Source organism: Rhipicephalus microplus, chromosome 5, assembly GCF_043290135.1.
Source record: "Rhipicephalus microplus isolate Deutch F79 chromosome 5, USDA_Rmic, whole genome shotgun sequence".
NCBI lineage: Eukaryota > Metazoa > Arthropoda > Arachnida > Ixodida > Ixodidae > Rhipicephalus > Rhipicephalus microplus.
Window position 1 is genome coordinate 18,827,402 of NC_134704.1, and position 24,566 is coordinate 18,851,967.

The 24,566-nt window shown below is 47.0% G+C and overlaps 1 protein-coding gene and 1 long non-coding RNA gene across 2 annotated transcripts in view; one reads left to right on the top strand and one right to left on the bottom strand.

The window, feature by feature from the left end:
- The window catches only part of Tmhs (Tetraspan membrane protein in hair cell stereocilia), a 156,043-nt gene that overhangs the window by 36,172 nt on the left and 95,305 nt on the right, over positions 1 to 24,566 (bottom strand). The window lies entirely within an intron of this gene.
- On the top strand, positions 16,039 to 20,314 carry LOC119166940 (uncharacterized). The gene is made up of 2 exons (XR_012895296.1): positions 16,039 to 16,800; positions 17,326 to 20,314. It is a non-coding gene; the product is annotated as an uncharacterized LOC119166940 (long non-coding RNA).

The window sequence follows — 24,566 nt, forward strand, 5'->3', positions numbered from 1 at the left end:
AACATTCTGGTCTTCAGTGTGAACCCAAATTCAACCACACGGGGTACTTTCTGCACATTTTTCACGTCGAAATGAAACTGCCGTGACTGGGCATCGAATCCAAGACCTAGTATGCTCGAACCCATGACTTACTATGTGTTTAGCATCGCAGCATGTTACGAAAGAGCGAGAATATTGATGCTTAGTACCAACAGAGCTCATACGAGACTCCAGCTGACAAAAATACCAAATGAATGAAAGCTATGGAAAAGTACAAAAAAAGTAAAAACGTTGCTGATCCTCTTATCTAGGAATCGGCATAACACGAAAGTGAAACGTGGCTGAACAGAGGTAGTTGAGTGCTTATTGTGCATTATTTCAGCAACAGCAACAAAATGCAAAGTCGCGTGAAGAACAGCAAGCAGCTTGAAACTTGCAGTGTACACTTCAAGCAGAAAGCACGGAAGAAATTAGCATACACAGGACGAGCGCGGACTAACAACTGTCACTGCTCAACCCTTAGAGCGCTCTGTTCAAACAGAAAGACGCACGAAACGAACGCACAAGTATGCACAGGACAAGCGCGAACAACTGTTACCATTATTACGTCGTCGTGTGTCAGAAGCGCGCTCCTTTTGTAAACGCGGCCGCGGCAGCGAGTGAAGTGACCTTCGTCCTCTGATAAGCGCGCGCGGGAGACACCATGCTCCGTGGAGGCGGCGCTCCGTGGAGGAGACGACCTTTAGAGCGCGACCAATGCGAGCACATCGCACCATCTGACTACTGATAACGAATACGCGCTGAAGTTTCGGAGCTCTGAAGACCGCCAAACGTTGAATGGTGTATATAAATGGTTTGCCGTTAGCATGCTCGACAACGTACGCTCCGTGGCATAATGGTAAGCGTTGCGCGCTGCAAATCGAGTGGTTGCTGATTCGACTCTACACGACATGATCTTTCCTTCTCGTTTTTTTCTCTGCAATCTGGTCATATATATTTTACGACGTCATATTTGTGACGGAAGTACGTCAGCCGAGCCGTGGTGGACCCCGGCATAAAACACTTCCACGTTAAAAGACAAAAAAAAAAGCTGCCGCTACACGAATGTATTACAGACTGACGGGAACGTGATGTCGACTGTCCTGCCTTGTCCGAGGACAGCGGCTTCCATCGTTTCGACGCAACCATGATGCAAATTACACGATACGCATGCACAGTTGACCGTTCACTCTTCCGAACAAAAATTACGCGTGTGCGCGCGTGCCTCGATCCGCACACTCCATCTTTAACGCCGCCTCAGCTCATTCATCCACGCGTAGCTACCTATCACACCAGGCGTGGGCCAAATATTACGCAGCGCAAAAAAAAAATCATGCGTACAAATCCAACGAAGAGAAATGGCCGTACACAACGAGTTAGGCACTGCTCCCAAATATACGTCGTGGGAGTCACGAAGACAGATTGTGATCGGAAATGCTTCGACAGCGCAGCTCTTGGATCTCCGGACACGGAGACCCGCGTTGCGTGCCAGTGCGTATAAGCGTACGTTTGTGCCCGAGTTGTCACTCATTCCTTGCGGAATAAAGCGCTAATGGCGTGGCTCCGATTGCTGTGAGGCCGCACCGGCCGTGCGGAAGACAACAAAAAGGCAAATTGCGCTGTGCGCCGACTTCCTAACGCAAACAGCACGCACATTCACTATCGCAACGTTCACGTTGTGTACGCCGGAGACGGCGCGGCTTTTTTCTTCAAGGACCGCGGGTTGTCAATGGCACAACGGCTCTGATCTGACGGACCGGCGATGCGGGTGGACAGCCGCGCCCACTCCGCCGCTCACCCCTCATTTCACGCCGACTTGGCGCCGCGGCTTCACCCTTTTTTAAGCACCTCTCCCAGTCAATCAGTCAAAGAGTTTCAGTCTATTCGTATACAGCTGCGTTGCCGGGATAGCAGTCCATTATTATTGCGAATCACGAATGGGAGGTCTTCGAGAAAGCGAGAGCACGTGTGTAATGCCCCTATATACGTGACGTTGAAACGACGCAACCGCCACTCGAAAGTGACTTTAATCTGTTTCAGTATGGACAATGTGAAAATGAAATTGGAATTGTGAGCGGACATCTGCAAGTTAGAAACGTGAATGTCTGTGAAGGCGTGTTCTGTCACGACATACGGCAGTCCCACGATAAAAGCCTGCCGCTCGCCTTCACCTTCTTATTATAGTTTATCAAGTGCTGCATAGCAGGAAACCAAGTCGTGGTCAAGACATACCGAACAATCGCTCGAACGTTTCTCACTTCCTCTGATGAAGCGTTGTTTAAAAAATCATGCCGCATGTTCGAAGGTAACATTTCAACGTGGTGCCTTATCGTCGGCAAGGCAACTGTTGTTCAGGCGAAAGCCTCATCGAGCACGACAAGTGGTGGTCGCGTCAACACAAGTGATGCGAAAAATCCTGTTGCGATGATGTTACCATATTGCTTCGTCATGGCGTCACATGATGAAGTCATCACGTAAAATCGCTGCTTGGTCGTGCGAAGGGCGATCTCGGATCCACGTGAATGAGGCACGTGAGCCGCAAGAGAGCTATACTGCCTCCAATCACGGAGGCACTGAAAACTCACGCAAGATGCGGAAGGCTATCTATCGGGAGAAGGGGGACCAATTAATTGCGCTAAAAGCAAAAGTGGAAGGATGATCACTTTCCACTTCGAGTAATCCTAGGCAACTCCAAAATACGCTGCGAGCTTTTGCTGCCGTCGCGAAAACACGTACCCTTGTCGAACCATTATCTTAGTTATAAGGCTTCCATTGTGGTCGCCGGATCAAATCCCGGCTGTGGTGACTGCATATCCGACGGAGGTGGAAATGTTGTAGGCCCGTGTGCTCAGATTTGGGTGCACGTCGAAGAACCCCAGGTGGTCGAAATTTCCGGAGCCCTCCACTACGGCGTCTCTCACAATCATGTGGTGGTTTTGGGACGTTAAACCCCACATATCAATCATTAAGGCTTCCATTGTTCAGACACTGTTCATATTTGGAAATCGCCATCTTAACCTCCACTAGTCACTGTCTCGTGTGGCCTACATTATCGAAAGCCATTCACGAAAGCCACTCGCGCCTCTATCGTTCACGCTACCACCGTAAACGATGGAGGCGTGAACGATGCAGCTTCGGCCCGCTCGTTCAACGCGAGCGCAAAATTTCACTTCAACGTACCGTGATCGGTCTCAGCCAGACAAGGCGTGCTGCGGATAAATTGTCGATCATTGCATTAACGAATAACGGCACACTTCGGACAAATTGTGATAACGCTGTGGTGAATAATGAACCCGAAGACAAGAACCCCGCACTTTGTGCACTCGTTCTTTTAGTTGCATATATCCGTTAATTGCATTCAGTGTTACGTAAACAACAACAGTAAACGATGTTATGTCTTCAGTTACACGCCCATACAAAGAACATTCAGTCTTTCTGCAGCGTCTACTGCTTTGTTCTACCCTATAGCGTTGCCGTGCCCCCGCGATATACTTTAGGCGCATGGGAGGCTCGAAAACCTGGTGGTTCAAGGGGTGCGTGCGCGTGACCCACTTTCATTTAGATTAACGCGATTACGCGAGAGAGAGAGAGGAGGGGGGGCTTAATGACTTATACGCGCTTTCCTTCCGGGCCAGATAAACGAGTACCCACGACGTTTTATATACCACACGTTTATGGCGCCGATGTGAGGCCTCGTTTCCGGCCGGCCTGGGACTTCCAATCCTTCCTTGAATAGATTTGGTTTGCTCGCCGGCGGTCGGCAGTATGATGTAAGTGGAGGCTGTTGCTTCGTTGCACAATATTGCATATGTCGCTGTTTGGGTACGGGCTAGTTGGTATTTAAGGGTAAACTAGCGTGCAGCGCAGACAAAGACGAAATTATTCAATGAGACATCGTTCGTCTTTGCGTTGTGAACTGCAGACAAACGCCAAGGTGCGCTCTGAGAAGAAAAAGTATGCGATACTCCCTTCGGGGAGTAATCACTTGCCGCATATATGACTCTTTTAAAGCATCATGCCAACTGTCTCTTGGGTGGGTCGCGGGATCGAATCCCGGCTGCAGCAGCTGCATTTTCGATGGAGGCGAAAATGCTGTAGGCACGCGTGCTCAGATTTGGGTGCACGTTAAAGAACCCCAGGTGGTCAAAATTACCCGAGCCCTCCACTACGTCTCTCATAACCATATGGTGGTTTTGGGACGTTGAACCCCACACATCAATCAATCAAATCTTTCTTGGGTGTCCCACGACACCCCAAAGAGAGTGTGATCATATCCGAAGAATGTTCACCAGTCTTTTTAAGGGAGTCCAATACGTGACATGTGAGGACTCACACAAAAAAGTTGAAAAAGCTATTTCATTCCACAAGAAAAGATCGTTTATTTTTGCTAAGACTCTTTTTTTTCTCAAACTCTTTCTTAAGAAAAGGAAGCGACTCATTTGACTCTAACTTTCTCTCCGAGAGTCGCGCAACTCTCCAAAAGATTATTAAGGCGTCTCCTTTAGAAGACACTATAGATGTGAGTTATGTAAGCGGCAAAAAAGAGTTAAAGGAATCATTTTTTAAGAGTGTGCTCGATAAACTTCCTTACAGTTCAGCCCTGAATCGCATGATCAGTCAACTTTTGACGACGCTCGTGTTGTTTCACTCGCATTGCATGAAGGCGCCAGCGACGAACCAAAGAAACGAGAAACCAAACAAAGTAATGCACGGTGAAACTGCCATAAGAAAAAAAAAAGAACAGCGGGCATTCGTATCTGGATTGGCTCCTAGCTTAGAAACATAGTAGTGAGGTTTAAGTGCGGTATCGTGGACTCGAGAAGTGCGATATCAGTGTCGTGGGGCCATACGGACTTCTTTTCAGTGACGTGCAAAAAAATACACGGCTGCACGAGGAAACGTTCGGCGTGCAAGACTAGCAAGACTAGCAAGCAAGCAAGCAAGCAAGCAAGCAAGCAAGCAAGCAAGCCAGAGAGACTATCGAACCTGAATGTTACTGTGACCCGACGTGGGAGAGATCGTGAGACTGCGCGGAGCGTCGATTGCTCGCACGCGATTAGAGCCGCTAACGCGGTATAGGAACCTCGCTCCGTGTGCATAGAGACGCGCTCACGCTACGCGATTCGGGTGGTTCATTCGAGCGCCGCAACGAAAAGCACGAATCGAGCGGCCGCGACCAACCGGTGTGGCGATGCGGTGTCGTTGCGGTCGTGGCTGCAGTGACGATAGGTGTCTGGGAAGCGGGCCGATCGTGATCCGAGAGAGCGATTGTTTTCTTCTATCGGACTTGCGCCGATGCATCGGCTCTGCCGCGGTGACCCAAACTGTACGGCTCTGCATGCGTACACACACAAGCACGCGTGTTTTTCTCGCGGTATACTCCCACTTTCACGCATTAAAACGTTATTCTGACCGCGAGTTCGTATGGAAGAATAGCGCACACTCTCACGCGGGTTCCCGTACGCAGAGCCCCCCCCCCCCCCCCTGTTTGCCCTGTGCACCGCTTTACGTGAGCGTCGCGAGCCGGACTGGCGCTGAGACTACAAGAAGAAGTCGTGTAAACTTGCGGTACACAGCAGTCGGTATAGAACGTTCGAACGCGGAGCACTTGACAATTGCGATACGCCAAATCAGTGACGTGAACAATAGTCCATCTTCGGAGCCGGCGCGAGGCGCCAGGAGACGGGGAATGCGAGCGTGAACATGCTTGCGTTGAGCTGATGTTTGTGACCTGAAACGTGAGTTCGTATATATGTGCAGCTGAATGTAAGCGTAAGTGTGCGCGTGTAGTATTTCACGCAGGATTGTAAAAACTTGAGAGCAGCGACGATGTGTTCTGAATGCGACAAGTTTTTCTGCCGAACATGTGTGAGCATGTTCGAAATTCTCTCTCTCTCTCTCTCTCTCTCTCTCTTTCGTCTTTACGTTATACAACGTTTGCAACCGCGGCATACTCGCAAGGAAGAAATGTGAGGGCCATGCGCAGGTAAGCTATCGTCTACTGCTAGAAAACTCCATGCCACCAAGAAGTAAGCAAAGAGCACTTGTATATAGGTGAGACTGAAGCACAGTTCACCAGACTTGCTGTGAAAGGTCCCTTTGTGAAGCATATATTAGTCACTCCACAGTTACTGATCATTGTAGGGTGCGGCCTCGTGCGCGCTGTGCGCACTCGGTACTCCGCCAGTCGTATCCGTCCGCACACGCGCAATGCTAGACTCCCGCGTTCTTGCGCATTGTTGTTCTTTTGTGGATGGCTATGCTACAGCTTGCGGTGTGGATACGCAACTACATTGTGCCGCAATCGTGTCTCCGTTCTGTCCTGCAACACGCTGCACACACGGGAATCAGCGCCCTGCATCCACAACATGCGAAGTAGAACTTCCTTATCTGCCTGTTGTGTTCCAAATCTAGAAAGAAAAAAACAAACGTGATTGAAAGTGACACTGAATGCATATGTGTGGCGTCTCACTGTTCAGGAAAAGTTTCTGTGTCGACACGGACCACGCCCGCCAAGTGGTTGATCTTGCAGCGGTTGAAGGGTGCAGCGGCGGTTCGGGCTGCCCAAGCATGCTTCGTTATGCGAAGCGCGAATTCGGTCACAGCTGCACAAGAATACGGCGCGTGTTCTCAGACGCCCCCGACCAACACCGCGGAGCTAGCGCGAAAACACAATGAAGGCTCGCAAAATCCCATTAGACGTTCCAGCGTGGCCTACATTGCAGCCACGGTATGCTTCTGCCTCGGAACTGTGGGCATGCTCCTTAAAGCAGCGCCCATGCAACGTAGGCTGTATGAGCGTCATATCCTTGGAGATAAACAGAAATATACAGATACGAGCACGCTTTTTAAAAAACAGCGCCCATGCAACGTAGGCTGTTTGAGCGCCATACTCTTGGATTAAAAAACACACAGATACGAAAGTGTGGTAAACATAGCGTGAAGTGGAATGTGTGATTTTGTGTTATATGGCGAGTTCTCTTACGTGTAAGGACTATCACTCGTAGCTGGAACATGGCTGCTAGTTTCACCAGGGTAACATGATTATTTTCTGTTTACTGCTTCAGTGAGGTAAGCAAAGGCCACGAAAACTTCCTACCTTAAAAGCGTCTTTCAGACAAAATTCAGGCCAATCCTGATAATTGACATATCAGCAAACGTGGCCGTTTTATGGCACATAGCACAAATGAAAAGTTTTGCTGAAACGCTCTCGTCTCCCATGAAAAAAGGGGGACATTGCTACAGTGTCATATCATACTATTACCAGTGAACGCCTGTCAACAAATACACATAACACAATACTAAATAAAAAAACATAACCTACAGCACGCATATACTGAACGTCGAAATTCACGCTTCAATCTACGACCCGGGCCGAAAGACTTCAATCTATCACAATCGGCGGCAGGCGAGACGGGACAAGAGCAAAGAATTCCCCCCGTTCCCCATCCACCCCGAAGGAAACAGCCGGAGTAATCTTTGATAAAGTTCAATATTTTATTTATTAATTCATTAACTGAGAACGGCCACGCTATGTAATCACCGTTGATGCATGGTCGTGCTTGCTTTTATATGTGTCAGTGCACGAGCAAAGTTGAAAAACTTTTGGAGACTGAAATCAAGCCCAGCTAACCTCCCTCCATCCTTGCCACTGGCTAAACCAATGTTTTAATCTGTTGTTCCATAACCTGTATTCGTCAGCTTGCTTCAAGATTCCGTGGTACTTTTATAAAACATTGTCTGTCGATTCTTCTGACCTCAGTTATACGTGGCCGCTAAGCGTTTTTCCGACGCGTTCGAGCGGAACAGTGGGATGTGAACTTGATAATAGCCGGATCAATAGATTGAATCGATGGAAACGCCTCATTGGATCACAAAAGGTGGCCGGGTGCGCTACGCGAGCGTCACTGTGTGCTGCGAGCAGCCTTCTACCGCATCGTGAGTGCCCCGGCCTCGATCACTATCGTGTTTCTGCGGTCATGCATAGAGACGTGACCACACTGCGTATAGAAAGCGTATGCTGATACTGGCGGAAAATTGCTAGGTTGGGTTGATTAATATGTTTCGTGTCCATTGTAATTAGGAACAAAGAAAATCGTTCCCAGCTACCGGAACCACAGGCTTTCCCACAGGGCGCCGGTCAAGCCCAGGAATTTGAATGCTCGCGACGTACCGTTCTTGCTTTTAAGCACTGCTTGAGAGAAGAGTGAAACTTTGGGCTAGTTGGTATTGCATGATGAAAAACGTACAGCGCGAACACAAGACGGGAATACTAAAGAGGGGACACAGACAAGCGCTGACTAGCAACTGAATTTTTATTAACACAGAAGCGAAATATATACGGAAAAAAATAACAGAAACAAGAAAACTGAAGAAATTACAGCATGACAAGGATACTTCCATGTTATTGTTACACGCGCTCTTCTAAAAAAGATAATTCTTTGGCCGATAACCCGATGGAAGCCATGCTGATGCATAGCGACCCTTCTTTTGCGATATGAGCGGCTTCAATGATTTCACGAGTACGCATGTCCTGATGTCTACCGATGATTGTTGTTTCTTCAAACAGGGGTGTGCAACCGCAGGAACTGCAATGAATGGCCAAAAAACCTTCTTTGGCGTTGCGCACATTATTCTTGTGCTCTCGGAGGCGGTCATTTAGACACCTTCCAGTTTGGCCTATATAACAACACCCACATGAAAGTGGAATGCGATAAATGACATTATGTGAACATTCTAGAAATTTATTACGATGCTTGGTAGTGCACTGGTGTTTCCTTTTTTTAACAGGACAGGTGACACGCGAAAGATATGACAATTTGTGAGGTGCTGAAAAAACCACTCGAACGCCGCACTGTTGCCCTATTTTTCTGAGACGATGTGAAATATTATGCATGTATGGTATAACCGAAATCTTCTTGCCTCGACCGGTTTCCATGCTTGCCTGCTGGACATTTTCCTGGCAGCTTTTCTTCTTTTTTCTGTAAATTACTTCCGCTACCGATGTGAGCAGCTTTTGTGGATAACCTGCTGCTTCGAGCCGACGAATCTGCGCCAAGAAACTTCTAGTGACAACGTGGTGACAAGATTTATCTAATGCGTTGGAAAGACATGTTTGAACAATGCTTCGCTTGACTAATTTTGTGTGTGACGATGTGTACGGCAACAACGGTTTTTGTGCTCGTGGTTCGTACATCCAACATGAATGTTGATTGGCAAATGTTAGTCTGAGATCTAAAAAACGAATGCTGTTGTCTTCTGGCATTTCATGTGTGATACACAGAGGCGACAGGCACTCTTTAAATAAAGATATGAGGTGACTTGTTGCAACTTGAAAGTTATCTGCATTGCGCTTGAGAATCACAAGATAATCATCTACAAAACGGAAGGTTTTCAGAACACTGCTACCAGTGAGCCGTGCGTTAAGAGCTCTGTCTAGCTTTGCTAGATAGAGGTCACTCAACAGTGGGGCAATACATGAGCCTATAGACACACCATTCTTTTGAAGAAAAATTTCGTTGTTCCATTCAACATAGGTAGATTTAAGGTAAAACGAGACAAGGTCAAGGAAAGCACCGCCACTAATACAAGTCGTGTTCTGGAATGCTACGGATCCAAATTTATCGATGCATTCTTCGATACATAAAATTAGTTCTTCGGATGGCAGAGAATAATACAGGTCTTTCACATCGATTGAAAAGGCGGTGAGCTGTTCGTTCGGGTTTTTGTTTATGAAGCTTATGACTTCTTGCGAATTACGGATGAGGAAGGGATCATCAATTCTGAGCAGCTTCAAATTTTGTTGAATGAAACTCGCTAGTGCTTTCTGCCACGTTCCTTTATCTGAAATTATTACACGAAAAGGTGAGTCTTCTTTGTGGGTTTTGCATGAAAAAAACATATCTAGGGCTAAATTCTGACATTTACCTATCGTTAGTGCCAGCTTTTTTAGATCTAGTTGCGAGCAAAGTAAGATGGCTTTTCCCTTAACTTTTGCTAGGGATACATCAGGGCACCGTTTAAACACAGAGAGAACAGCGTCATGCGCTTTTTGAAGGTACACATCATTTGGTAGTACAGCAAAACCTCCCTCTTTATCTGCTGGTACGACACACAGTTCATTCCGGAGCAAGAACGTAGAGACTTTCTTTAGAGGCAAGTTGTGGCTTGTGGGCTTACCATGCATCAGAACGTCAACGCCCTCGGAGACGCACCTGTCGCACTCATTCGTCGGTGCGAGGCTTGAGACCTGTCGAACCACAGATAGCAGCTCCGCGGGTGTCTTTCTCTGTTCCACTGCAAACTTTGGGCCCAGCCCCAGGGTGCGGCGCACCTGTTCTGAAAGCTGGACGTCATCGGCGACGTGGACGACGCCTTCCTGACGCGGTCTAGTTGGCTGCACAATCCGTAGTTGCCTCAGAGCACATTGCCACATATGTTCGACAGTGGAGTCTATAAGATTGTTATATTCTCGCCACCTTTTTCTCCTGGCAGCTGGTAGCCTTTCGTTGTGGTGAAGTTGTAGATTCAGGGTGTCCCGGTGGAGTCGTGCTTGTCTTTGCCATTCGGACCCGTATTCCAGAACACGACTTCCAGAACACGACGAAGTAGCATTCCAGAACACGACTTGTATTAGTGGCGGTGCTTTCCTTGACCTTGTCTCGTTTTACCTTAAATCTACCTATGTTGAATGGAACAACGAAATTTTTCTTCAAAAGAATGGTGTGTCTATAGGCTCATGTATTGCCCCACTGTTGAGTGACCTCTATCTAGCAAAGCTAGACAGAGCTCTTAACGCACGGCTCACTGGTAGCAGTGTTCTGAAAACCTTCCGTTTTGTAGATGATTATCTTGTGATTCTCAAGCGCAATGCAGATAACTTTCAAGTTGCAACAAGTCACCTCATATCTTTATTTAAAGAGTGCCTGTCGCCTCTGTGTATCACACATGAAATGCCAGAAGACAACAGCATTCGTTTTTTAGATCTCAGACTAACATTTGCCAATCAACATTCATGTTGGATGTACGAACCACGAGCACAAAAACCGTTGTTGCCGTACACATCGTCACACACAAAATTAGTCAAGCGAAGCATTGTTCAAACATGTCTTTCCAACGCATTAGATAAATCTTGTCACCACGTTGTCACTAGAAGTTTCTTGGCGCAGATTCGTCGGCTCGAAGCAGCAGGTTATCCACAAAAGCTGCTCACATCGGTAGCGGAAGTAATTTACAGAAAAAAGAAGAAAAGCTGCCAGGAAAATGTCCAGCAGGCAAGCATGGAAACCGGTCGAGGCAAGAAGATTTCGGTTATACCATACATGCATAATATTTCACATCGTCTCAGAAAAATAGGGCAACAGTGCGGCGTTCGAGTGGTTTTTTCAGCACCTCACAAATTGTCATATCTTTCGCGTGTCACCTGTCCTGTTAAAAAAAGGAAACACCAGTGCACTACCAAGCATCGTAATAAATTTCTAGAATGTTCACATAATGTCATTTATCGCATTCCACTTTCATGTGGGTGTTGTTATATAGGCCAAACTGGAAGGTGTCTAAATGACCGCCTCCGAGAGCACAAGAATAATGTGCGCAACGCCAAAGAAGGTTTTTTGGCCATTCATTGCAGTTCCTGCGGTTGCACACCCCTGTTTGAAGAAACAACAATCATCGGTAGACATCAGGACATGCGTACTCGTGAAATCATTGAAGCCGCTCATATCGCAAAAGAAGGGTCGCTATGCATCAGCATGGCTTCCATCGGGTTATCGGCCAAAGAATTATCTTTTTTAGAAGAGCGCGTGTAACAATAACATGGAAGTATCCTTGTCATGCTGTAATTTCTTCAGTTTTCTTGTTTCTGTTATTTTTTTCCGTATATATTTCGCTTCTGATTGATTGATTGATTTGTGGGGTTTAACGTCCCAAAACCACCATATGATTATGAGAGACGCCGTAGTGGAGGGCTCCGGAAATTTTGACCACCTGGGGTTCTTTAACGTGCACCCAAATCTGAGTACACGGGCCTACAACATTTCCGCCTCCATCGGAAATGCAGCCGCCGCAGCCGGGAATCGAACCCGCGACCTGCGGGTCAGCAGCCGAGTACCTTAGCCACTAGACCACCGCGGCGGGGCTCGCTTCTGTGTTAATAAAAAAAAAAAAAAAATTCAGTTGCTAGTCAGCGCTTGTCTGTGTCCCCTCTTTAGTATTCCCGTCTTGTGTTCGCGCTGTACGTTTTTCATCATGCTTGAGAGAGTCTATATGAAAAGATCAGTGTTATAAAAAACAAAGAAAAGTTTTTTCCCGGGCTCTTATTTTGCGTGCTTGACATAACAATAACACAAAATACTTCTACGGCTTTTACGCACACTAGAATTTATCCTAATTGAACATTAAGAATTGAATCAACAACACGGTGCCTTAGAAGTTGTTTGTTTAGACTCTATTTCAATGCTTTCTTAATTTGACTGCGTATTACACTCTAAAGAAGTTTTTTACTCTATTTTGATATTTATGGTTTGCCACACATATCACTCTCTTTAAAAAGACTTGTCAATCATTTTTTTTTTGGGGGGGGGGGTCATTATACTCTCTTCTGAGAGTACCTTGACCCGCAAAAGAGTTAACGCGTTTCCTTAAAAAGAGTCACATACGTGACAAGTCAGGACTACCCGAAAAGAGTCACACATACTCGTTTTTTTTTCTTATAGGTTGTACAGTGCAAAATGCTTGCACACTTGGCCATCCATATGGACTTGTGTAAAAACATAGCGTGTGGAAGTATATGTTAAGGCAAAAAATGAAGCGCTCACATTCTTGAACAAGTGGCCAAATGTGAGCGTAGCGCTGGCTAATTGCCCGGACGGAGTGGGGCCTTACGTAGCTCAAGCGCAGTTTTGTCCCGGATCTGGTGGTCTCTCGTCGGCGCTAAAAGCTCTTTGCTTCCCATGCATGCAAACTCAACTCCGCCGAATCACCCCGAAAGAAAGAGAGAGAATAGAGAGCTTTAGTACTGCGGAATGGTGCTACGTACGCATCACGCAAGCGCCTTGCGTTACGTGGCGTCGTTTGCCACTAATCGGCTTTTAGTACGCCGTAGTACCCGCGTACGTAACGAGCGTGAAGCGTGTTGCGCCATCTGGTATATCAAAATAGAAGCACGTGTTGTTGACAGCCAATGTGAGCCAATCCAAGTGTTATAGCCTGATTATGGCCATATTTTAAGCCACAGAGCCGGTCGGTGCTTGCCTTCGATGCCGCCATTTTGCAAAACGAAGTTTCGCGCTGTGGCGAACTTGTTCGAGAGCGGCGCGATCACCTCGTACGTACGCACACACGCATCTCATGCGTGCGTACGTAGCGGCTGCGTACGTAACGCGATACGTGCGCGTTGCGGTCTGCGCATGCGCACTGCGCAGAACGTGGCGTCCTTACGTACGCAACGCCGCCACGTATGCAGCGTACGCAGTACTAAAACTCTCCAATAAACTCTAGAAACGGAAGTGTACGCCTGCGTGGTGCGAAAGTTGCGAATCTTTCCCGGAAACACCATTCCGCCGCAGTCTCGCATACGCTCCGCTGTGGCGTGCGCGCATTTTCCAGATGCGATTGTCACAGTCTCGTAAAGCGAAGCTCTGGGTTTCGTACGCGAGCAAGTACGCGCAACCCACACGTGCAGCCAGCGGCCAACGCGTGAATGAGCCGCGAGACAAAGAAGACACCGATTACACGCCGCGGCCGGAAATGAGGCAGCCTGCCACGCTTTGATGCCGCAGGTGCGCTGCTTTCCTCTGGCCACACTTCGCATGCAGACCTGTACGCAAAACCCCTCTACGTTCCTTGTTGGCGGAAAGTTGTGTACGTGCAAAACGTTTCCGCCCCGCGTATGCTACGAGTCCCCCCTTTTTTGTTCGTGAGGGTCGCCGTTGTCTTCTGTACCGTTTCTGTTGACCTCTAGTGAGGCACGCTCGAAGCCAGGTCATGGCTGCGGTCAGGGCTGTGCGTGATTAGCGTTGTTGTGGTGGGGTAGGTGTGATGATGAGGCATTCGTAGGAGAGTCAAGCGAATCGTTCATGTCTGGACGTAGGGAGGGTGCTCGAAAGGATTAATGTGGGCGAGTGAATGACGCCAAGGTATCTCAGCGGGGAACAACCTAGATCTGTTGTTGAGCTGTGTGTTCTCCGCTGTGCACTTTGTGGGAAGGAGATATAAACATTTTGGAACGAACGGAAAAAGTGGAATGTTTGTGGACGGTCTCGGTTCTCTGTTAGACACAACCAAATGAGCTACGAAAGTGTATAAACACCTCGAAGGACTTCGAGGTGTGTACACTTCGTAGGATGTCTTTTTTATTTTTTCATTTATTTATACAATACTGCAAGCCTAGGGCGGCCCAAGCAGGAGGTGTCAATAAAAAATCAACGGGCAACTATATTGGTGTCAATAAAAAATCAATTATATGGTGTCAATAAAAAATCGACGGGCAACTAGGTCACGGGAAGATTATATCACACTAATTGTTCTCCTTAACTGCAGTCTAGTGATCATCATGTAATTGAAATGAATTCTGTTCGAACAGTTTTGCTGGGGAGAGGTTTAGGTCTATATTGCCTCGGCTACTGCATATCACGAAGTTCTGCAGCGAAAAAATACTGAATGGTACCCAAAAATGAACAATAAAAAACATAATAGCACACTGAAACTAGTTCAAATATCATGCCAATACACAGTTTGCTTACAGCAGTTCACACTGTCATTAACTGTTTACAAGCACACCTTCCTTTTTCTACTGTCAGTACATGCACTAACACATTTCATATATATGAATCAATAGAGAAATGATTTGAAGTGGACGAAAAATCACCTCTTTTATCAGCGAGATCAGAGCCCAAGACCTTCGAATAACGCGTCCAGTGCTCTACCAAATGAGTTGTAATGAGAGACGCCGAAAGAAAGAGAGAGAGAAAGAGAGAAATAAATAGAAGGAAGAGACAGGATGGTTAACCTAGAAGAACTGGTTTGCTACCCTGTACAGGGGTGGGGAAAAAAGGGCTGAGATGATTATAGAGATAGAGAGATATAAAATAAATTAAAAAAAAAAACCACATGCACACACATTCAGGTAGTTCCGATCACAGTCATTTGGACAGGCCGGTTGAAAGCAAGAAGCGCAGGAGTGCCTTCACAGCCTTATTCTGCGACATGAAGTCCTGTCGGTAGCGCAGGATTCTTTCTTCCGAAAAAGTATGGTTGTCCAATTAGTCTAGTGCATTGCAGAGTGACTGTCTCTGCGGAAGAAGCTGCTATACAAAAGACAACGGACTGGCGACAGTCTGTTGTTGGTCTCCATTTTCTGTGTTCACCTTTTTTGCACTGCAATGTTTTAACGTTCATAGATAGCCAACTATCTCAACGGCCTGTTCCGTTACAGTCACACACATTGATCGTGCGAAAGAACAAACGTAGCAATAGCTGCTCTCGCAAAAACGTCGCTTGTCCCACCTTCGGTGAACAAACCCTGAAATGAAATCGCCGGTTCGAAATCTAGGTTATAAAGTTAGTGGTATTACAGTGTCGACACCCTTTCGGGAAGCAAGGGCAAGCTTCTACAAATGCGAACGAAATAAAAACCACATCGGCACTATCGAAAATGTGAGTGGCAGAGCGGTCTTTATGCTCGGACAAGCGTGACTAAGTAGTAAAAAAGGAAGCATATGCATTTTTGGTTTCTATTCCACGCGGATAGAGGGTCATGGCGAACACGTTAAAAAGTGGAGTCGCGCGGAAGAGACAGGCGATACAAAATACAATTTGCCACATAGGAAGAAGAGCACGGTGTAAGAAGACGAGAGTGTGCCAGAGATCGGAACTGAAAGAATAGATCAGCGTGCAGAGGTCAACGCTGAAAGGGCGGCGATCATTTCGGGCACCGCTAAAGGGATCATTTCGCGGTCTATTCTTCAGACGCAGGCTACAGCTTCCCCGTCGACCAGGCGCCGACTGACGTCAAAACGGCAGCGTCTTAGCAACACCACCTAGAAAACTTAAGGCCCCCTCGCCGCCTCCTCGCCCAAGCGCCTACGTCACCAAGCTCAGATCATCGCTCGGATGGCTGGGGCAACGCCACCTGTTGGCTGGGACCGACGGCGCGACAGCCCAGTCAGCCCAACACCACCTAGTGGTCAGCCTCGCCAACGTCTGCGTCACGTGAACAAGCAGGCTGACAAGTCCGGACAAGAACAGCTACAGATGGCTCGTAGTGACATCCGCAGTGACTGACTAGAACCAAAATAACTCATTCTTTTTTTAGTTTTTGCAGTGATTCGGGCTCAAACATTGCCAAAAGTTGCAGAATTTAACTACTCTGTTTCAATTAGCCAACTGTATTCTGAAAAAATGGCACGCCGAATTGGTAAAACATTATTAAGCAGCCGCATTACCATGCGTCTCCGTCGAATTTCGTTTCACCTATGCTGACCACAATGATCCAAGTTGCTTGGGGTCGTCCTCTCGCTTGCATTCGGATGTCGTTGGTTGGCTTGCGCGCGTGCATGTGCTTTGTTTACTCCTGCAAGATGTATATTTCCGATTCCTCGCTGTGGTTGTGCGTGTGAACGAAGTGCAGAAATGCCCGGCTGCTGTAGCGCTCCGAACTGCAGGTCGAACTACGCAGGACAGCCAAACGTGCGCGTGCACGTGTTTCCAAACGACCCGGTGCGGCGGGCGGCATGGACAAGAGCGGTTCCCCGAAAGGATTTTGCGCCTACAAAGAACACAGTGGTAAGATACGGCTTATAATTCGATACAGTGCTTGTCATTAGAGAGTGTCTCCGCAAACTGCTTTGCATTAGCGTTATACCGGGTACCATGGCCCTAAACGTGGAATGTTAAATATGTGTGGTCATCTAGCGGGGTCAAGATGAACCAGGCAAGCTTAGCATTGTTTTTGCAGCAATCTACTGCATTCCATTTCCCTAACGGGTAAATTCGCGGCGGCCGCCTATTATCGATTGAGCTGACCTTTATATCTTTTTCCTGAAGGAAACCACGCGAAAACAAACAAACGTGTCTATAATTGTGGTTGCACGAAGCGTCGCAAGATGTCCAAGGTATACCGTAATAATAATTATAGGGAAAAATAACGACTTTCTCCCATAAGGGGCAGACTAATCGGCCTGGCTGAATGGTCGGAGCCTGAAACGTGCTCATATTTTGGTTTCATCAAAAGTCGAAAAGAACCGTCTCGCTTTCGACAGTGTATAAAACGTGGTCCCACATAATCCTTTTTTTTTTTTGTCTTTTCAGCTCTGCGAGAAGCATTTCGTGTCCAGCGACTACGTGAAAACGTCAAAGTACACTGATGTGAAGACGGGGAAGACTATTGAAGTGCCACTGAAAGTCTTCCGGCTGAAGCCTGATGCGGTACCAAGTGTGTTCCCGAATTGTCCTCAATACCTCTCTCGTCAAAATGCGTGTACTCGGGAGGCACCAGAGGAGAAACGAAAACGTTTTGAGGACGAATCACTCCGCATTGCCATTGAAAAATCTCTGGAAGAAAAGCAACAACAAGACAAGCAGAACAAAGTTACAAGCTTTTCAGAATTTCTTCGTGCTCTGCCAAGCTTTAACACCTCACCGTTTTGGTCTGTGGTCAGCATGGACTCAAAGGTTCTATTCCTGGATTTGACTGTTGATCGGGGTGCCTCTGTGCGTTCATCGGTGATAGTTCAAGACAGCATGTGTGTGGAAGTGTACTTTGGTGAAACGCGCGTAGTGGTGCTTGATGGTGTAAGTGTGCCTGCTCAGTTACAGGACTTGCGGCAACTAAGTGACATCCTTCATCATGTTGAGTGTCTGCGCACTCCTCATTCTTCCAACAATTTTCAGTGGGCTCGTCAACTACTTGCGACTGTGATGGCACTGTTGGAGGAGCTCATATGCAATGATCAGCAACATAAGCTTCATGGATGGCCCCTGGAAATTGTGAAGTTTATAAAATCCCAAGTGCAGCTCATCCTTAATAATGCAGCGCGCTACCCGCCAGACCTGTTAGTATTTGCAAGTCTCCTCTACACCATTTCGCCGCATGCATACAGATTCCTTATAGGTTCACTGAAGGTAAAGTTGCCTCATCCTGAAACAATAAGACGTCTCTGCACCACTCAACAAATAAGCCCAGCCATGGAGCAGCAAGACTCTTATTTTTTGTCATATGCTAAAAAGGTTGCTACTACAATGAAAGAACATGAAAAGATAGTAACTTTAATGATGGATGAAATTCACATTCAGTCATACTTTGATTTCAAAGCTGGGTCAATAACAGGTGCAGCAGCCAACACTGCAAGCCCGGCTAAAACAGCATATGTCTTTATGACCCAGAGTCTGCTTTCTAATCACAAAGATGTTGTGCATATTTTGCCAGTCGCTACAATTGATGCAAAATGCTTGCATGATTTTTTGCGAATGCTAGTTTTAAAGCTCGAGCATAATGGGTTTAAAGTGATTGCTATCATCTCTGACAACAATTCTATCAACAGGAAAACAATGTCGTTGTTTTCAAGCCCTCCAAGACTACAGATAGTTTATAAACATCCAGCTGACCAATCGCGACCTTTGTTTTTTGTCGTGGACCCTGTCCACTTATTGAAATGTATCAGAAATAACTGGTTAAATCAGCGCAATGCAGGAAGGTGCATGTATTTCCCAGATCCAAAGAGTACAGAAGCCAAACCCAAGATTTTAACCGCATCGTTCAAGACTTTATGTGAGCTGCATGAGTCTGAACAAAGTGAGCTCTTGAAGATGGCTCCGACATTGTCATTAAAGGCATTAAATCCTTCTAACATGGAGAGACAAGATGTAAAGTTGGCATTGAGAATCTTTAATTCATCAACTGTGGCAGCACTTCACAATAGCAACCTTCAGCACGCTGACAGTACAGCTTTGTACATAAACACGCTGCTAACATGGTGGAATATTGTTAATGTAAAGACACCACGAAAGGGCCAGAGGCTTTCAGATGACCTGCAAAAGCCTATAACCTCAACATCTTGCCTCCAGTTACAGCATTTGGAGAAAACAATGCAGTGGCTAGACTACTGGGAAAGTTTGAAGCACGATGCAGGACATTTGACGAGGGAAACGCACTCAGCTTTCTGTCATACAACTCACGCGCTCCACGAGATTACTATTTACTGCCTCAAAGAGCTTGGTATGCAATATGTTTTGCTAGGCAAGTTTCAAACAGATTGTCTCGAGGATCGCTTTGGTCGTTACCGTCAGTTGTCTGGGGCCAACTATCATGTGTCAATTAGACAGATATATGAGTCTGAGACAAAGCTGCGGTTACAGAAAGTGCTCGAGCTGCCAGACGTTGACATGGTGTGCGATATTCCTGTCATTAGTGCCAGCTCACTGCTAAGCCAGTTTGACATCACAGTTAATGACAGTGATATTGAGAACAAAGTGACAAGGCTGCCCGCTGTGACATATGTTGCAGGTTACTGTGCTCACGCAGCTCTAAAGAAACTGTTGTGCCAATCATGCAAAGAAAACCTAGTAATGGATGTTGCAGAGATAGACACTGCTAAAAATGTCCTCATTATGAGCATGACAAGGGGTGGGCTGAAGTTCCCACGTGAACTTGTTATAAATGCTGTGCTTACCATGGAAATAGTGCTCGATAAGCTTAGGAGTCCACGCTTTGCAACTCAGTTCTTTGCTCTTCCTAAACAGAAAGAAGTGTTAGTGGCCCTTGTGTATGACATCCTCAGTGATAATGATGACCTGGATGTTTGTGTTGATGGGCATGCTCCTCAACAGGTCATGCATTACATTTTAAGTGCAGCAGCAAACACCCTCCTAAACAACTTGTGCAAAACGGCTAACGACAAGATGTCTGCCACAAAGGCAAAAACATCAAATGACAAGTTGCCTGCAACAAAGGCAAAGCGAAAACTTGAAACTGTTAAAAATTGAAGTGTCCTTATGCACTTTTGTTTCAACAGTATTCTTTGTAAATGAACTGCTTTTTTATTTATCGTTGTCAAGTGAAATGATCTGCATCCTACCATTTGTGAGAAGGCTGCCAATCTTGTCAATCTTGTTCTTTCTGTTCTGTACGGAAATTGTGCACATATGTGTTCCGCATGCTTGAAGCAGCAATTCGTGCCAAAGCATAAAGTGCATTTCCAGAAAAGTTACTACAGCAACTTCCAGACGCTGAGCCACACATGCACTTTTATGCTGACTGTTATGCTGCATATAATAAACAAATATTACTACTGAGCAGAAATGAGTCATTTTCTCTTTGAACACGAACATGTTTCTTCCACTTTCAGCTGCTGACACTTTGTTTTCATGTAACGTCAAATTTTGCCATTTTTCCAGCATACCTGTTAGAGCTTTTGAAACTCTAGGAAGTAACATCCGGATGTATTAAATGTATTATTGGAACCACAGCAGGGTTGAAAGTTATTACCTGATATCTGCATTGACGATTGAAATTTAGGTAAGTCTCTTCCAATCATTTAGAAAACTCATGTATAATCAAATTAGCAGAATGCCTCCTTAAGAAGCGAGGCTACCATCTGTAGCGATTTTTCCCGCTCAAGCTGCGTGCGTAATTGTGGACGCGGCATTCTAGTTAGCTTCTGTGCGTAACGCGAGCGAATTTTACTTTTGTCGCAACCTGCCGCTTTGCGGAGCGAACGGGTGAGGTGAAGCCAACTTCCAGAACGATCCTACTTGCGTGACGTCACGGCGCCGTGTGGGGGCCTTGAGTTTTCTAGGTGGTGTTGGTCTTAGACGAATGGAGGAGTGGGAAGGCCTGTTTAGCAGAAGCAACTTGGCCGCGAAAAGAAGCACGGCAGCCGAGGTACCTTTCCTTCCAGAAGGCGCTGTACCTGGTGGAGACCCGCACTTTGAGCCAGACACCGTTCAGGAAGGAGAAAGTGAGCATTCAGCAGTAGAAGTGGAAGATAGTAAGAAAAATCCAAAAACAAATGCCAATGCCAGACAGCTTTGCAAAGGCTTTCTTGGCTGCTTCCAGACCCGGCTCTTGCACCTATAGACAAAGACGCGAAGGCACGTGCGATCTTGAAGGCTTCAATGCAGGAAAAAAATGAACTAAATAAACAGCTACGGCAGTGGCGATGCTTGGTTACGGAGAGCCACCCTGATTCGTTTTTGAAGTCTGCGGGTTCAAGGTGAATTCACGCCCGTCAGTCGAAGAGCATGCACCCCCCTCCCCCCTCTTTGCTTATCCACACTGCTAACGATGCTCGTGTACGTGGACGAGAAGGCAAAGACTTTACAGGGAATCCTGTGCACTCGCTATAATGGCCCGCCTCCTTTTCGGGGTTTACCCTCTGTCGTCACGGCTCCAGCACCCAGCGGTCAGAGCATCTCGGACAGCTCTTTGTCAGCGTGGTTACGGACTTCAATGCGGGCCACTCGGCCTACATAGAGGTACGCAGGTGAGCAGGTTTATTCGCTGCGCGTCGAGAAAAAAGGGGGACGTTTTGTTTCGCGTCTATATATGCAGACACGCCGGCAGGCCAGGTCTCTCTGGTGGAAACCGAAATAAGGATACTGGAGCAGCCACATAATGCGCAGTGGCCGTACGTCCTACAGCCACTGCAGCCTCCGACGGTAGAGACCGTGAATTTCCTTTCTTTTTTTTCTTATTTATCTTCCTTTTGGAAGTCACGATCGCGCTTGGACGATCAAGAAACGTGATTCGTGTGAAACTGCTGCCGCCGCAGCAGTCCCCAGGCTGCCTGATTGGCCGGCCTCTCACTCCCTCGGCTGTGAAGAACGGAGCACGCCATGTGTGCGCGTTCGTTTGTTCACGCGCAAGTGCGCTTTGTGCACGCACCGTAGTTCTACCATAACATTCCCCGTGGTGTGCCGGCTCACCTGCCATCCTTAGCGGAGAGGAATAAGCGAGTGAGAGCAAGGTGGTGGTGGATGGTAGAAAGATGAGCGCGCTCGACCTCCAAGGATGCGCATGTGGTGCACCGCCGGCACGAAACTTACCTGTTAACGTCATCTCTGCTGTGCCACTGTCCTCGCGCTCCGACGTCGAAGGTCGCAACTAAGACACGACCGCGAGTATGCGTATATGCCAAATGTTACGCCGAGGTCACACGCACTTGCTCGCGACAAAGCTGACGGGGACATTACAGAACGGGGACGCGTAATCTGTACGTAGACGTAAAGGGACGACGCGATCGTACATTCGTGAGTCGAAAATGTGGCATCAGGTGTTGCAGTCTACTGGAACGTCTTGGCTGGCGCAGCACTTGCAGCGACATCTCGGAGCACGCCGTGCAGCCGCAAGTCGTTCCAAACGTAGTAGTGTCCCCTCGTGTACCAAAAGAAACAAACAATTTATAATGCGCAAAGGGATGGGATTGCTGATGCGAGGCGAAGCCTCCGGAGTCGTATAGCACTGCTGATCTCGTCTGCTCTTGCTGTGTAACGTTATCTTCCACTTGCCAATTTAACGCATACTTTCAAAACCGAGCTCTCTGTTAGGCTATTCTATTCCACGTAGACCATAGTTCATATGTTATGATGGAATATATTAGGAAGGGAAATGGCGTATAGGGACAAGATTGAAATTGCCTAAGGACATTAGGCTGCTCAAAGGGATTTATAAAGCAATAAAAGAGCGAAACGATTCTACAAAACCCAATATGCATGCAAGTTGTTTTAGGTAAGAGACGAAACTTGTCAATTTCACGCGTTAGTTCGCTAATACTGACTTCTGAAGTTCCACATATGTAAGAATCGCTTGAATGCATGGTTCTCCTTTTCACAATGCACATAGGAATGCACCGACAACGAAAGGTAAGTTTTTCAACTGTCAGATCGTAAACTATTCGTTACTATTGACACCTGACGGATGATCTGGAAAGTGTTAACACGTGCACGCCATGATGAATCCATATTCGCAGCTTCCACTGAAGTGCAGATAAGCGTGTTTAGCGATCGCGTAGTTTTTCATCGTATTTCAGAGTTCTACGATGACATAGCAGCCTGCGGGTGACGTCACAGCGTGTTTTCTATTGCGAGGTTATCAAGAGGCGTCGCGAACAAAAACAGCTCGCCCCCCCTCCCCCCCCAAAAAAACGAACAAACTTTCGAATAGGCAGCCCTTGCATTCGCAGTGCGTCAGATACAGGCTATTCTGACGATAGCCGAGCGCGATGTTGCCATTATCCGTATACCTCGCTTTATTTCGAGCTAGCTCTCGCTCTCTTTTATGCTCATTTCCTCAGAAGAAACCTGCATACACAAAGACTACCGTTGCCCCTTTTCCCATGACACTCTGGACAACGGACTTCTCGTTGGCGCGGAATGCAGCACGAGCAACCGCTGAATGCAATCGAAACGAAGGACGCCAACTGTCACTTGGCAAACTGTGTCACGCTTAGCGAGGCGAGCGACCGCGAGGTGCCCGCGGACGCCCTCTTCTTGGTCCGCGCCTTGTGAGCACGCCTCCTCTCCGTGTGTATGTAGTACGTAGAAGTCACGTGTTCCCCGGCTCTGATTATAACTATCGCTATGCGTTCTTCAACAGCGAACTGCGTCGGCGCACAATGGAACCGGTCGCGGCTAGAGGATTCCCATTCGCTGCACCGCAGCGCGAAACACAGTTCTCATCGACTTCTCAAGATTACAGTGCATAGGAGGTCTGTAGGTGCTAGTCTTATAATACCTAGCACGTCACTGCTGTACGTGTGCCAGCCTATCCTTTCTGCCTGTTTCAAGGACCCGCCTTCACCAATATTTGTGCCCACATGAAGGCACTGCAGCAGCTGTATGCAGTGCGACGCGTTGTTTAGTTGCGACGGAGAACCGAGAGGAATACAGTAAAGCCTCGCTGACAAGAAGATCGCGGGGTGACCGAAAGTATTCGTGTAATCCGAAAATTTGTATCACCCCGAAATTTGTACGAGCCGTGATCGTATCACTGAGCTTTCACTGTACTGGTTTTCGAGCGAAAAGTGAACATGAGTAAGAAAATGAAAATAAAAGATTACGTGTATGCTCGTCTCGTCCCTTTTGTTCCTACTTCAGTATAGGGTTGAGAGCTGGGCTAGTTGGTGAGACATCAATTTAACATATGGTGTAGTATATATTGCAAATTCGACTGGGACACAGAGGACCAGAAGAAACGCGACACTCGTGTGTCTTCTCGTCCTCTGTGTCCCCGTTGAATTTGCGCTACTATGTTAAAATTTTGCTACTTCGTGCCTTTAGTGTAGCATAATAGCATAACAATATAAAACTACAAAGCACTACTTGAAGCTTTATCCAAAAGATTTACAGTGCCGGTTTTCTTCTCTTTTTCTGAATATATGCTAAGTCACGAATTCCTACAGTGAATGTGCCATGAGCACAGGGTACTCGCGGCTAAGAGGGAAAAAAAGCTCATTCGATACTCGGAACCTTAGCTCCATCGAAACGTGAAAAATCGTCGTTTTGATGGAGTACACACCATTCGTCAAAAATTAGGATTCTAGCGAGTTATGCGG